General features: G+C 39.7%; 1 long non-coding RNA gene across 1 annotated transcript in view; it reads left to right on the top strand.

The window, feature by feature from the left end:
• The window catches only part of LOC134759701 (uncharacterized), a 113503-nt gene that overhangs the window by 75897 nt on the left and 21377 nt on the right, over positions 1-16229 (top strand). The window contains exon 2 of the long non-coding RNA XR_010136281.1: positions 14885-15035. This is a non-coding gene — a long non-coding RNA (uncharacterized LOC134759701). The remainder of the gene's footprint in view (positions 1-14884; positions 15036-16229) is intronic.

Here is a 16229-nt window from a genome sequence, read left to right as displayed (position 1 = left end):
TCCCCCCCATCCAACCTTTTTTGTATACTTTAAGTTCTGGGATACATGTGCAGAGTGTGCAGGTTTGTTACATAGGTATACACGTGCCATGGTGGTTCCCTGCACCCATCAACCCATCATCTATATTAGGTATTTCTTGTAATGCTATGCCTCCCCAGCCCCCCACCTCCCAACAGACCCCAGTGTATGATGTTCCCCTCCCCGTGTCCATGTTCTCATTGTTCAACTCCCACTTATGAATGAGAACATGCGGTGTTTGGTTTTCTGTTCCTATATTAGTTTGCTGAGAATGATGGTTTCCAGCTTCATCCATGTCCCTGCAAAGGACATGAACTCATCCTTTTTTATGGATGCATAGTATTCCATGGTGTATATGTGCCACATTTTCTTTATCCAGTCTATCACTGATGGGCATTTGGGTTGGTTCCAAGTCCCGTTACTGAGATAAACATATGTGTGCCTGTGTCTTTATAGTAGAATGATTTATAATCCTCTGGGTATATACCCAGTAATGGGATTGCTGCGTCAAATGGTATTTCTGGTTCTAGGTCCTTGAGGAATCACCACACTGTATTCCACAATGGTTGAATTAATTTACACTCCCACCAATAGTGTAAAAGCATTTCTATTTCTCCACACCCTCTCCAGCATCTGTTGTTCCCTAACTTTTTAAGGATCGCCATTCTAACTGGTGCGATATGGTATCTCATTGTTGTTTTCATTTGCATTTCTCTAATGACCAGTGATGATGAGCTTTTTTTTTTTTTCATGTTTCTGGCCACATGTCTTCTTTTGAGAAGTGTCTGTTCATATCCTTTTTGGTGGGTTTGTTTATTTTTTTCTTGTATATTTGTTTAAGTTCTTTGTAGATTCTGGATATTAGCCCTTTGTCAGATGAATAGATTGCAAAAATTTTCTCCCAGTCTGTAGGTTGCCTGTTCACTCTGATGATAGTTTCTTTTGCTGTGCGGAAGCTCTTTAGTTTAATTAGATCTCATTTGTCAATTTGGCTTTTGTTGCCATTGTTTTTGGTGTTTTAGTCATGAAGCCTTTGCCCATGCCTATGTCCTTAATGTTATTGCCTAGGTTTTCTTCTATGGTTTTTTATGGTTTTAGGTCTTACATTTAAATTGTTAATACATCTCGAGTTAATTTTTGCATACGGTATAAGGAAGGGATCCAGTTTCAGTTTTCTGCATATGGCTAGACAGTTTTCCCAGCACCATTGATTAAATAGGGAATCCTTTCCCCATTGTTTATTTTTGTCAGGTTTGTCAAAGATCAGATGGTTGTAGATGTGTGGCATTATTTCTGAGACCTCTGTTCTGTTCCATTGGTCTATATATCTGTTTTGGTACCAGTACCATGCTATTTTGGTTACTGTGGCCCTGTAGCATAGTTTGAAGTCAGGTAGCATGATGCCTCCAGCTTTGTTATTTTTGCTTAGGATTATCTTGGCTATCCAAGCTCTTTTTTGGTTCCATATGAAATTTAAGGTAGTTTTTTCTAATTCTGTAAAGAAAGTCAGTGGTAGCTTGATGGGGATAGCATTGAATCTATAAATTACTTTGGGCAATGTGGCCATTTTCATGATATTGATTCTTCCTATCCATGAGAATGGAATGTTTTTCCATTTGTTTGTGTCCTCTCTTATTTCCCTGAGCAGTGGTTTGTATTTCTCCTTGAAAAGGAGAATACTTACATCCCTTGTAAGTTGTATTCCTAAGTATTTTATTCTCTTTGTAACAATTGTGAATGGGAGTTCACTCATGATTTGGTTCTCTGTCTATTATTGGTGTATAGGAATGCTTGTAATTTTTGCACATTGATTTCGTATCCTGAGAATTTGCTAAATTTGCTTACCAGCTTAAGGAGATTTGGGGCTGAGACAATGCAGTTTTCTAAATATACAATCATGTCATCTGCAAACAGAGACAATTTGACTTTCTATCTTTTTATTTGAATACTCTTTATTTCTTTCTCTTGCCTGATTGCCCTGGCCAGATCTTCCAATACTATGTTGAATAGGAGTGGTGGGAGAGGGCATCCTTGTCTTGTGCCAGTTTTCAAAGGGAATGCTTCCACATTTTGCCCATTCAGTATGATATTGGCTGTGAGTTTGTCATAAATTGCTCTTATTATTTTGAAATACGTTCCATCAGTACCTAGTTTATTGAGAGTTTTTAGCATGAAGGAATGTTGAATTTTATCAAAGGACTTTTCTGTATCTATTGAGATAATCATGTGGTTTTTGTCATTGGTTCTGTTTATGTGATGGATTACATTTATTGATTTGTGTATGTTGAGCCAGCCTTGCATCCCAGGGATGAAGCCAACTTGATCATGGTGGATAAGCTTTTTGATGTGCTGCTGGATTCAATTTGCCAGTATTTTGTTGAGGATTTTTGCATCAATGTTCATCAAGGATATTGACTTGAAATTTTCTTTTTTTGTGTGTGTCTCTGCCAGATTTTGGTATCAGGATGATGCTGGACTCATAAAATGAGATAAGGAGGAGTCCCTCTATTTCTATTGTTTGGAATAGTTTCAGAAGGAATGGTACCAGCTCCTCTTTGTACCTCTGGTAGAATTCAGCTGTGAATCCATCTGGTCCTTGGCTTTTTTTGGTTGGTAGGCTATTATTTACTGCCTCAATTTCAGAACTTGTTATTGGTCTATTCAGGGATTCGACTTCTTCCTGGTTTAGTCTTGGGAGGGTGAATGTGTCCAGGAATTTATCCATTTCTTCTAGAGTTTCTAGTTTATTGGCATAGAGGTGTTTATAGTATTCTCTGATGGTAGTTTGTGTGTTTGTGGGATTGGTAGTGATAATCCCTTTATCATTTTTTATTGCGTCTATTTGATTCTTCTCTCTTTTCTTCTTTATTAGTTTGGCTAGCAATCTATCTATTTTGTTAATCTTTTCAAAAAACCAGCTCCTGGATTCATTGATTTTTTTGAAGGGTTTTTCCTGTCTCTATCTCCTTCAGTTCTGCTCTGATCTTAGTTATTTCTTGTTTTCTACTAGCTTTTGAATTTGCTCTTGCTTCTCTAGCTCTTTTAATTGTGATGTTAGGGTGTTGATTTTAGATCTTTCCTGATTTCTCCTATGGTCATTTAGTTCTAAAATTTCCCTCTAAACAATGCTTTATCTGTGTCCCAGAGATTCTGTTACGTTGCATCTTTGTTCTCATTGGTTTCAAATAACTTATTTACTTCGGCCCTACTTTTATTATTTACCCAGTAGTCATTCAGGAGCAGGTTGTTCAGTTTCCATGTAGTTGTGTGATTTTGAGTGAGTTCCTTAATCCCGAGTTTTAATTTGTTTGCACTGTGGTCTGAGAGACTGTTTGTTATGATTTCCGTTCTTTTGCATTTGCTGAGGAGTGTTTTACTTCTAATTATGTGGTCAATTTTGCAATAAGTGTGATGTGGTACTGAGAAGAATGTATATTCTGTTGATTGGGGTGGAGAGTTCTGTAGATGTCTATTAGGTACACTTGGTCCAGAGCTGAGTTCAAGTCCTGAATATTGTTGTTAATTTTCTGTCTTGTTGATCTGTCTAATATTGACAGTGGGGGTGGGGTGTTAAAGTCTCCCACTATTATTTTTGGGAGTCTAAGTCTCTTTGTAAGTCTCCAAGAACTTGCTTTACGAATCTGGGTGTTCCTATATCAGGTGCATATATATTTAGGATAGTTAGCTCTTCTTGTTGCATTGACCCATTTATGATTATGTAATGCTCTTGTTTATCCTTTTTCATCTTTGGTGGATTAAAGTCTGTTATATCAGAGACTAGGATTACAACCCCTGCTTTTTTTTACTTTCCATTTGCTTGGTAAATAATTCCTCCCTCCCTTTATTTTGAGCCTATGTGTGTCTTTGCATGTGAAATGGGTCTCCTGAATACAGCACACCGATGGGTCTTGACTCTTTATCCAATTTGCCAGTCTGAGTCTTTTAATTGAGGCATTTAGCCCATTTACTTTTAAGTTTAATATTGTTATATGTGAATTTGATCCTGTCATTATGATGCTAAGCTGGTTATTTTGCTCCTTAGTTGATGCAGTTTCTTCATAGTGTCAATAGTCTTTACAATTTGGTATGTTTTTCCCAGTGGCTGGTACTGGTCGTTCCTTTTCATGTTTAGTGCTTCCTTCAGGAGCTCTTGTAAGGCAGGCCTGGTGGTGACAAAATCTCTCGGCATTTGTTTGTCTGTAAAGGATTTTATTTCTCCTTTGCTTATGAAGCTTAGTTTGGCTGGATCTGTAATTCCGGGTTGAAAATTATTTTCTTTAAGAATATTGATTACTGGCCCCCACTGTCTTCCGGCTTGTAGGGTTTCTGAAGAGAGATCTGCTCTTAGTCTGATGGGCTTCCCTTTGTGGGTAACCCAACCTTTCTCTCTGGCTGCCTTTAACATTGTTTCCTTCATTTCAACCTTGGTGAATCTGAAGATTATGTGTCTTGGGGTTGCTCTTCTCTTTTTGGTATTCTCTGTATTTCCTGCATTTGAATGTTGGCCTGTCTTGCTAGGTTGCTCTTCTCTTTTTGGTATTCTCTGTATTTCCTGCATTTGAATGTTGGCCTGTCTTGCTAGGTTGGGGAAGTTCTCCTGGATAATATCCTGAAGTGTGTTTTCCAACTTGGTTCTATTCTCCTGGTCACTTTCAGGTCCACCAGTCAAACATAGGTTTGGCCTTTTCACATAGTCCCATATTTCTTGGAGGCTTTGTTCGTTCTTTTTCATTCTTTTTTCTCTATTCTTGTTTTCAAACTTTATTTCATTCAGTTGATCTTCTATCTCTGATATCCTTTCTTCTGTTTGATCGATTCAGCTATTGATACTTGTGTATACTTCACAAAGTTATTGTGCTGTGTTTTTCAGCTCCATCAGGTCATTTATTTTCTTCTCTAAACTGGTTATTCTAGTTAGCAATTCCTGCAACATTTTATCCAGGTTCTTAGCTTTCTTGAATTGGGTTAGAACATGCTCCTCTAGCTCAGAGGAGTTTGTTATTACCCACCTTCTGAAGCCTTACTTCTGTCAATTTATCAAACTCATTTTCATACAGTTTTGTTCCCTTGCTGCTAAGGAGTTGTGATCCTTTGGAGAAGGGGCATTCTGTTTTTTGGAACTTTCAGCCTTTTTGTGCTGGTTTTTCCTCATCTTCATGGATTTATCTACCTTTGGTCTTTGATTTTGGTGACCTTTGGATGGGGTTTCTGTGTAGATGTCCTTTTTGTTGATGTTGATGCTATTCCTTTCTGTTTGTTAGTTTTCCTCCTAACAGTCAGGCCTCTCTGCTGCAGGTCTGCTGGAGTTTGCTGGAGGTCCACTCCAGACCCTATTTGTGTGGGTATCACCAGTGGAGGCTGCAGAACAGCAAAGATTGCTGCCTGTTCCTTCCTCTGGAAGCTTCGTCCCAGGGGGGCACCTGCCAGATACCAGCCAGAGCTCTCCTGTATGAGGTGTCTGTTGATCCCTGCTCAGAGGTGTCTCCCAGTCAGGAGGCACGGGAGTCAGGGACCCACTTGAGGAAGCAGTCTGTCCCTTAGCAGAGCTCAAGCACTATGCTGGGTGATCTGCTGCTCTCTTCAGAGCTGGCAGGTAGGAATGTTTAAGTCTGCTGAAGCTGCACCCATAGGTGCCCCTTCCCCCAGGTGCTCTGTCCCAGGGAGATGGGAGTTTTATCTATAAGCCCCTGACTGGGGCTGCTGCCTTTCTTTCAGAGATGCCCTGCCCAGAGAGAAGGAATCTAGAGAGCATCTCCTTTTTATAGAAGAAGGAATTCAAACACAGAGAGGCTAAGAGCTAGCATTTACATGTTTACACATGCTACATGGGAGAATTAAATCAGCATGAAGCCAGGACTGGACTCCCATGTCTTAACAGTTATTCTTATATTTTGATATAACATTTTACTGAAAAGAGGACCTAAGATATTAATCTTTCTCCATCTGACAGAATTTAAGGGCCAGATAAGGTAACAGACATTCCTGGGGTCACACAGTACCTAACCAAGGGCAAAAATCTGCCCACAAACTTCCCTGCCCAATGGGTTAGTCACTGGCTATATGTGGCTATCTAAATTTAAATTAATTAAAAGTAAATAAAGTTAAAAATTCATTTCCTCAAGTTGCACTAGCCACATTCTATGTGTTCAATAATCCACATGTATTTAATGGCTACCATAAGGGATGGGACAGATGATAGATTTCACTACCGCTGTTTTGCTCTCCTCATGTGCTTATATTCCTGTCAGTAGCACAATATGCATGTGTTTCTCCGCTAGATATGACTGTGTGCTTTGGAACCAATGCTCTGCATTATCCATTCATCCTTGTCTTCCTTACGTTATAGGCCCAACATGTCCTAGGCAACATGGGGCTCTTTGAATAGCTTTGTGCTTAACTTAAAGAGCCAAGACCTTCGTTTCTGAAACAACAGCACAATTTAGAGTAAATATAATAAACCCTTAGATGTGTGTTGTTATGAAGAGTTTACAAAGGGCTTTCATATGCTATTCTCTCATTTGAACTTAAGAATAACCACGAGATAGAATTGCACACATTTTATACGTGAGAAAGCTGGAGTCCTGCAAGTTCAAATAACTAACTTGAATTCCCGTGTCAAGGCCTAGATTTGATCATTCATGTACATGTGGACATATTGCAGGAATTCAAAGCAAGATATATTACCAGGGAGGAAAATTTTCTGATTTTCATGGTTGATGTCTAGTCTATACCTGGCCCAGGAAAGGCAAAGATGAGTAAGTCATGAATGAAGCATGGTCTCTGCCCACTCAGAGCTTATAATCCAATTGGGAAAGTAAGCCCCATGTATCAGTAGATAAAGCATAAGTTAGCAAGTAGCAAATGTCATGGTATTCTGCAGTTTTGCTCTTTGTTGTAGGCTCATTAACACGAGGCCTACCACGTAGTAGGCTCTCAATAAACATTTGCAAAATAAGTTTTTGTGTACATACAGTCAATTCTTAGGTCCAGGCAAGGGAGCAAGGAAATGCATGTAACAATCCAAAACCCCCAAATGTGACTCCATCTATTTATGTAGTTGTCAATTAAAATGTACACTGACTTCTTTCATTGCTTGAGCTGTTTTTCTAATAGTAATTTTTATATAAACACAGCTTTACCTCAGGAAATTGGCTAGGGCACCAGATTGCCAAGAAAGGCTAAAACTATTGTGGGAAACAGCAAAAACAGTTTGCATTTAAAGTAAAAATAGGAATGGAGGAATGATAGGGGAGAACTAGTCACAGACAGCTTGCTGTTGGACCCAAAATGGAAGAGCCACTTGGAAAATGTTTGGGAAGATAAGATTGCCACTTGATTTTAGGTATTTCTGTCACTTGACCTGATCGCTAGTGGAAGAAAAAATTGGTTTCTTTAAAATATATTGAAAGCTTCTTGAATGAATCTCAATATCCTAGAAAAATTTTTAATTGGGTATAAACAAACTTCATCCTACAAATAATAATGTCAGTGTTTCATTAGGATCAATTCTTGTTTTTCGAATTTTGAGAACTTAAGAATTTAGTAGGTCTATGTTTTATTCATCTTCATCATTCCAGTAGAGAATGCATGAATTAGCAAGTAGATGAATTATATTTCGGAACATTTCTAATCTAATTCCAATCAGAGATAAAGATGTAATTGTAAATGGTTTGGCATTATCTTTGTAAAACACAAGTTGTTTGTTTTTTTTTTTCTTTTCTTGCTCTGTTGCCCAGGCTGGAGTTCAGTGGCTCAACACTGCAGCCTCAAACTCCTTGCCTCAAGTGATCTTCCCACTTTGGCCTGTTAAAGTGCTGGGATTACAGATGTAAGCACCATGTCCTGCCAAACACAAGTTCATTGTTATGAGGGGAGAAGCCTAGAAGAAGATATAACAGGCTGCATCTCCTCAACCACTTGAGTGAAACTGGCCCCAAAGCTGAAATAGTCTAAAACCTTGAAGTAGATGATGCTTAACTCTGATACTCACACATTTCCTTCTCTTTCTCTTGTCCAGGTCCTGCCTTACAAAGCAATTTATGCCTGATATCTTCACAGGAGCATCTACAATTTAAATTAGGGCAGAGAGAGATCCCTTTGGGGATAATTCTCTAGTAGCCTAATTGTGAATACTGTCATCTTCTCATATGTGAATTTCTACAACAGCCTCCTAATAGGTCGCTCTGCCTCCAGGTCTTGTCCTCTGCAACTCATCTATCACGTCTGTCTACACACTAGCTCTTCATTGCTGATAAAGTAGGCCTAGCATCATCTGACATCAACCTGCTTCTAAAACCTAATTTCTAACTTCTCCACTCCAGACAATCCTCTCAGCTCATTCCTTTATAATTATATTCATATTTAATACTCTTTAAGGCTTTGACCATCTCCCCTTCCTAAAACTGCATCTCCTAGTCCATGCATTGACCTGGCATATAGTAAAATGCGATACTTGCTGAATGGATGGATGGATGGACAGATAGATTTCATCCTTGCTTTTCTTCCAACCTTAACTCTTATACAAAGCTTTTACTTTACTAACATATTTTATATTTATTTATCCTTGCTTTGAATCTTAGACCACTTTTCTCTACCTATTATTTAGCACTCAGCATGTACTGACTCGTATTGTTAATTATTAATTAATTAATTAATTAAATCGATGACCATTGTTATGTTTCTGTAATGTACCAGGTACTGGACTAGGCACTGGGGATAGAAACAAAGGAACTTCCTGTTTATTTTAAGGTGCTTTCAGTGCAGAGGGGAACAGAAAATCACCAGTCACTGCTTTAAAAGATATACACAGAGTGTTGTATGAACTTGGGAAAATCAAGAGGAGAGGGATTCAATAAAATCTGGGGGGCTCAGGAAATACTCGGTTCCCAAGAGATGATAATGCTTGTTTCATGCATTTGAAATGCGTTTCATTTGTGTGTGTCTTATTTCCAAGTTTACCTGGGCAGGGTTTTTTTTTTTTTTTTGAGACGGAGTCTCGCTCTGTCTTCCAGGCTGGAGTGCAGTGGCGCGATCTACACTCACTGCAAGCTCCGCCTCCCGGGTTCACGCCATTCTCCTGCCTCAGCCTCCCCAGTAGCTGGGACTGCAGGCGCCCACCACCACGCCTGGCTAATTTTTTGTATTTTTAGTAGAGACGAGGTCTCACCATGTTAGCCAGGATGGTCTCGATCTCCTGACCTCACGATCTGCCCGCCTCGGCCTCCCAAAGTGCTGGGATTACAGGCGTGAGCCACCGCGCCTGGCCAGGGTTTTGGTTTTTTTATTTTTAATTTGCTGAGAGCCTCACATCTAGCAATAGTATTCATCCTTTAAATTTTTGAGTTGCTTTACCATGATTAAAGAGATTTTATACCCTTATCTTAATTAGTTATCAAAAAATCCATCTGATTTTTTGGGTATCAGGACAGGTAAAAGAGACCACAAGATCCAAGAGCAATATCCATTCAGTCTCATCTTCAGCATGCATTTAAAACGGAGGTTTTCTGATGCCTATAGAGTGTTCAATCCCACTGAGCAAGTTGAAGGGATGGGGTTATTTAGGGGAGATGGAGATCTTCTGATCTGCCTTTATTAATGGCTCCAAGCTGAATCAGCTCCACCTTACATGATAGCTGATCCAGCCCTTATTTTTGAAAGGGTAAGATTCATTCCCTACAGGGCAGGTAGAAATGACATTTGGAGAAGCCAGCTTTAAGAAACATCTGGAGGTGTGAGGCCAGATAAATGGTACAAGCAAGAGGCATTCTTTTTCAAATGCGTCATAAGAAAGTTACGACAGGAGTATTCCAGCTGCAGCAGAGAACTGGAGTCTTCCCAAGGGTAAGGAAAGAGGAGACATTTATGCTGACAAATAGAGATCAGTATCAAAGACTCTCAAGTTTAAAAAGTTAAATTATGATGAGTTTTGGTGCGAGCTCTCATGCCAAAAGAACTTTTCTTTCTAAATGTCAGGTTACTCCTCCTTTACTTCTGCTAGTGGAGTTTTCCTTGTCTTCTGGAAAGTACTATATAAATATGGCAGAAATATGTTCCTGGGTCGTAAGAGAAAGAAAAAAAATTCAGCTTCAAGTTGCAGCACAGTGCAACTTTGTAATCCCAGAACTTTTCTCCAGCTCTCAATATCTAATCCTTGAAGCCACTTGGTGAAACTCAAAGATTACATGGTAACTTGACTAATAATTTAAGAGCTGCCAAAAGAAAAAAATATAGTCTCCCCTCCTCCTAAGGAAAGATCCATGAGTCACAGGCTTAAAATCTCCAGCCTTTAGGTAGCAAATGTAGAAGCAGTGAGCAGAAAATATCCAAACTCTTTCAAAACTGGAAGAAACCCTATATATTGAAGGCACAAAGTTTTATAGCCATCACTCACGTATGTAAGGTCCCAGCACACTCATGAGTCTGGGATGGCCCAAACCAGGGTTATCAATTTTCAGTGGGACAACTTTCTTGAACAGAGGGCCATGAAAATCTTCTCTGTTCATGTTGCTCTTGATTTGTTTTATCCAAGAGACCCTTAAAAACAAAGCTTTGGAAACTTAAGTGTGAGGCCTGTTTGTCTTAATAGCTTTATTTACTTGCAAAGTTGGTACTGGTCTTAGGTTGCAAAGTAATGAAACTGTGGCCAAGATATGTGCATGCATGTTACGATTGATGCATTGGTTAATTCACTGTAGTTTGTTACTGTTATGAAAAATACACCATGTTATCCCTGTATTGAAGAGGATGAATTAGAACATATTGTGGGATTAAGAGCATGGGTTTTGAGGTTAGGCAGGTTTGGCCAATCTAATCACAACTTCCATGACCTTAGACAAGTTTTTTAAACCTATCTAAGCATTGGTTTCTTCATCTGTAAAATGATGATAACACAAGCTATGAGGTAGAATTACAAGACAGATTTAATGACATAATATATATAAAGCCCTTAGAAGGGTGACAGGCATATATCATCAGCACTCAATAAATAGTAGGTGTTATTTTTGCTGCTATAGCTATTGCTACCATCATCTAGCTACCATGAACTCTTATTGAATCCATACTCTCATCTAAGACACCAGACTCTTTTTATGCTTCTAGCGATAGTTTATTGGTACTTGTCAATGCTCTAAGCACATGAGGTGCTTTGATCATGGGAATTAAGAGTCCCAAGCTCTATGTGTGATCTCGAGGATAGTGTATCCTTCTGGTTGAGCCTAACAAGAGGGATGGACATGTTGAAGTATGACTAGCAGAATTACTTCAGAATAGTAAAACTAAGTCATATATAGAACACTGAGAAAACTGAGGAGATTCAGTAGAGAGAGAACTTGGGAGGAATATCACAGCCCCTTTCAGACATGTGAGGAGTTACAGTGTCAAATAGAGATTGAACTGGGTCAGAGTTTCTCAGTCTCAGTGGTACTGACATGTTGGGTTAGATAATTCTTTGTTAAGGGGGTGTGGTGTTGTCCTGTGACTTATATGGTGTTTAACAGTACCACTGGCCTCACTATACTCTACATTTCAGTAGCATTTTTGTTAGTTGTAACAACCAAAAATGTCTCCAGACTTTACCAAATGTCTTCTGAGAGTCCAAAATCTGGGAGTCTTCTAGGAGCCAATCCCTTTGTTTGAAAACCACTGGACTAGATTAATCTTATAGAACAGAGCAGAGCTATGATCAGTTTATGGAAATGCCCACAAGGATGCTGTTGGTTGATCCCAAGGAGGACCTTATTACTACTATCCAGCAAGTTCCCACAACAGAACAGACACTTTAGAGGGCAGTGAGCTCCCGGTCACTGGAGGCATTCAATCACAGGCTGATAAGTTGCTGGGGTTTTCCTAAATAGAGTGTTCATTTGGGGAAGATGGTTGGTCTTCATTATTTCTATCTTTCTAATTCTCTCAAACTCTACATTCTTTGTAAAATAAATTTCTGTCATTTCAGATGGTCTAGCCCATCCTTAACAAGCAGTTATAAGGAGAGGACTAACATCTAAAGAGGACACCGGAGGTCTGATCTCAGATCCCCTTCTATTTGTGACTTGCTATTTGTGAATTTCTAAACTTCACTGGGCATAAGGATCCCAGATGCTTTCTCTTATTCAAATCCAACATTTCATGGTTCTGGAATGTTGTTTCCTAACTGTAATGTCAAACCAGAAAAGTTCCCTGTCACTGCTTCTTCTTTATAGTTTATGGTTTAATTGACAATCTGGAGGAACTCTCATTGACTCAGATCTAGAGATTCTGTTTGCTGAGGTGCTTAGATCTTAAAACCTGAAGGAGAAGAATGAGATAAAAACTCAAGATTTTTGGCTGATACACAGGTAGATGCTGCCTTTCACTAACAAATAAGGAACATGGTTGAGTCTCAAAACTATTTTCTGCAAAACCCTGATGCTGTGCCCTAGGAGATAATCAACGTATAGTGTTTGAATTTAACAAAATAAAGTATCCTTCCATGTAGTGGATTTGATGCCTTGAAAATTCAGCATTTACTGTATGTCTTCTAACACTGCTATGGTTTTCAAATATTTTAAATTTGGGACACTTTTCATTTTCTATGTAAAGTCTCTAATAGGATTATATTATGTTATCACAGGTATTGCTTGCCATATAGCTCAATGACCAAGTCTTTCTAATATTAGGAGATAGTATCTACACACTTTCATGTAATGCTAGATGAATATGTCTATTGCAAAGGCAACAAACTGCTTTTGAAAGAGGATAATATGTTCTGTAATTGTTAGATCCATGCTCACCTCTTCCTACCGAATTAACCATAACATCATCTGCCTAAAATATATCCACATCTGTAGTTCAGAGATCTGCCGCATCTGATATCCTCCTTGAGGCTAATAAATAAATCAAAGACGGAACCAGTCCAAACACAAAGAGGCTACAGATAAAAAAGAGAGTATGGCAAGAGGAAGAAAATACTTGAACTTTTCAAGCAAGGATGTCACCCACTTTTAGATTTATAATAGATGGTCCAATAGCATTTTAAAGTGACTGTATCAGTTAGAATAGGCTAGATTATAATGCAATAACAACTCCCAAATTTCAGTCCCTTAACAATAAAAGGTTATTTCTTGTTCTTAGCCATCTTGGGTCTACTTCAGTACTGCTCCATGTTCTGTTTACTCCACGACCCGGTTGACAGAGCAATTTTTCTTCGGGACATTGCTGGTCATTGAGCAGAGGGGAAAAGAAAGCTTGGAAACCACATACTGGTTCTCAAAGCTTCTGCATGTCAGTGACACATATTTCCTGCATATTTTACTGACTGCAGAAAGTCCTGTGGCCAAGCCCCACCAATAGAGGAGAGAAATGTAATTCTCCTTCATTCAAGCTTCAGTATTATGAGCTTTCATGGCCCTTTTCCTGTGGAATTAATCACTGTTCAGCAACAAGCTGAACCATGTAAACTTAAAAAATGGGAGAACACCTGTGTGTGCCCATGCATGATGTAGAATTTGGATCAGCATTTCTTTGTCTGAGGACCTTTTCTTTCTCCTGCTGAGTTGGATGGGGAATCTGAAGCCCTGTCATCTTTCTCACAGCCCCCTGCTATCTTTGAGAGAGAAGGCACCAGCTGTGTTCCCTGATGGAGTGGGGATGGCAGCTGCAAGCTGAAATACCATGTTGTCTCATGGAGTTTCTCTGTCAGTGCATCTATGGATGTGTGACCACCTTGCTAACTAACCACTTGTAGAGGCATTTAAAATCCACATGTCTGGCTTTATTACGGCAAGATCATTCCACAGGAGCTGAGCATGAGTGTGTGGCACTGATGAGCTGCTGTCTGTCTAGTTAGTTTGCCTTTCCAGTTTCCATTGCTTGTGACAAGAGTGTTGTCGAAATTGTGTCAGAGTGAAAATCTCTCATCGACTGTAAAAGGAGAAAAAACAGGCAAATGTGGCATGTAACTTGTCTGCATAAATCTCCTCTGTTGCTTCAACCCTTTATGCAATAAAACAGCTCATCCTGAAGTTCTGTTCATTGCACATCAGAACAGAAATTCATTGTTTTCTTTCCTCTGTGTCATAAAACAGCAATGCCTCCCAAGTATTTGACAAGCTTCTATTCTGCAAAAGCTCCAGAGTATCCCCAAAGAACAAACTTGCAACTTCAAGACTTGATGGTGTCAAATGCTAAATGGTGTCTTATTTGGGCAGCCAGAGGACATAATTAGATTTGAAGTCATCATCTATAATCTACTAAATTCATGATTTTATGATATGATTAGGCATGCTCTTCTCTGCAATGGCCTAAAAATAAGATAATGCAATGGAAACAGAATTTATTGGATATATAAACAGCCCTCGCTCTGAGATGGTGCTTTGTCTAGGTCAGATTTCTTGTGATTGGCAGGAAGCTGTGACAGCTCTTATTGTATGTTTCTAAGAGGAACATGGGTAGAAATGGTCAATTAGAACTGCCACTCAGCCTCTCCTCACTGTGGCTGCTGTTGGGCTGCCTCTTGAGCTCTGAACTAGCTGTTAAAATGGGGAAATCCTGCTCCCCAGTATCACTGGGTTAAGTAGGGTGATACTAGGAAAATCTTAATTGCATGCCCACACCTCTACAGTTACATCCCAGCAAAAATGAACCAACTTAATGCTTTTGGGATAGAATTAAGCATCCTCCAGTTTAAGTACAGGATAGTTCGAGTGGAATATTTCCTCTCTATTTTCTTCATAACCACTGAGAGGTATCTATCTCTTTCCCCACTGCATAACCCTCTCCTCTATGCACAAAAATATTCCCCTACCCCCACTACACAAAGACACACTCCCTCCCAGAAGTATGTAAGGACACAGCCATGCATGTGATTTTTTTCTCCTCTTTCTTCTTCCAGTGTCCTGATGTCAAGGTGAATGGGGTCAACAGAGAGAGCAGCTGGTAGGAGCCAGTCTTTAGCTGATTTCCTCCTTGAGTTGTGGGGGCTGCTGCCAAGTCATTCGTCTCACCCTGTGTGTCTGTTATAATGTTGCAAAAGAAAACAGAAGGTGAGTTCAGTCCAATGTGGGCAACTCAACAAACAGGTGGGAAAGGCATACAAAAGTTTAATCAATGCCATTCTGAAGAAAGTGTCTTTGTACTGAAAGTGAGCTAAAAGAGTGTTGGGTTTGGAGCTAGGAAGTAAGAATTTCTTGAAGTGGTCTTCGGAGTTAAACAAGCTGTAAAGACTAAGTGAGGAAAAACAGAAAATAATAGAAGAGAGTAGAGAAGAGGAGAGGAGGAGAGAAAAGAGATGGAGAGAGGAAGAAAGGGAATAAGTAGAGAAGAGGAGAGAGGAGAGGAAAGACAGATCATTCTAATCACAAGGGATAGGTGGAGATTAAGGAGGGAGACTCTCCTGGGGGGTCAAAATGGTCTACAGCCTTTTCCTACTGGACTGAGTTAAAAAAGAATAAGGAAGCACCTAGATAGATTGGGTATAGAGTAAGCTTGAGCTAAGGAAATGGGTAAACAATTAATCTTGAAGTGGACCATGTAGAGATGGAGTGTGTTGGAGCATTCTTCCACAAGTGCCCCTTTCTTCCATAAGTCACAGTTCACTCTGCAACCTCTTGGGTTGGGGACCCAGATGAAAACTGATGAAAAAGGGGTATCAAAGAGCCACCCTGTGCTGTTGGTTGACAGCTGCTTTGGGTCCTATTTTCTAGGTACTACTGAAACCATCTCCAGGTCCAGGCAGGGATGTACAGGAGGTCTTGGCCCTCCTGCTGCTCATGCAAGAAGGAAAGCCCCCAGCAGGTCCACCCAGCCTACTCCCTTTTATCCAGTGTGAGACTCTCACTTCTGACAGCTCATTTTGAGGAGGAGTTTATGTTGGGTTAATTCTATCAGAATATAAATCCTTTGTCATCTTTGATACAAATGGCTGTATTGAGTACGTTAGTGGCTCGTTTTATGGACTCAGACTGGGCTAAAATGGAAAAAAAAAGTCAGGGGCTGAGTTGCTGCTATGGAGTTGATTAGATAGGAACAATGAGTTTTGATGAGACAGAAAGATGTGGTGAATGATCCTATTAATAGTCATGTGAGTCATGTGGTTGTGGCCAACATTTAGAGCCCTTACAGTTCAGAAAGAGTGGGGCTGCTCAGAGATGGGCCTTGGAGGTGGAAAGATTCATCCTGGGCCTTGAAGTATGAGGAGGGAACTGCAGAAAGAGTAAGGTCAGGAAAGCATCCTATAT

Source organism: Pongo abelii, chromosome 12 (assembly GCF_028885655.2).
Source record: "Pongo abelii isolate AG06213 chromosome 12, NHGRI_mPonAbe1-v2.0_pri, whole genome shotgun sequence".
Taxonomy (NCBI): domain Eukaryota; kingdom Metazoa; phylum Chordata; class Mammalia; order Primates; family Hominidae; genus Pongo; species Pongo abelii.
This window is presented reverse-complemented; position numbering and strand designations above follow the sequence as displayed.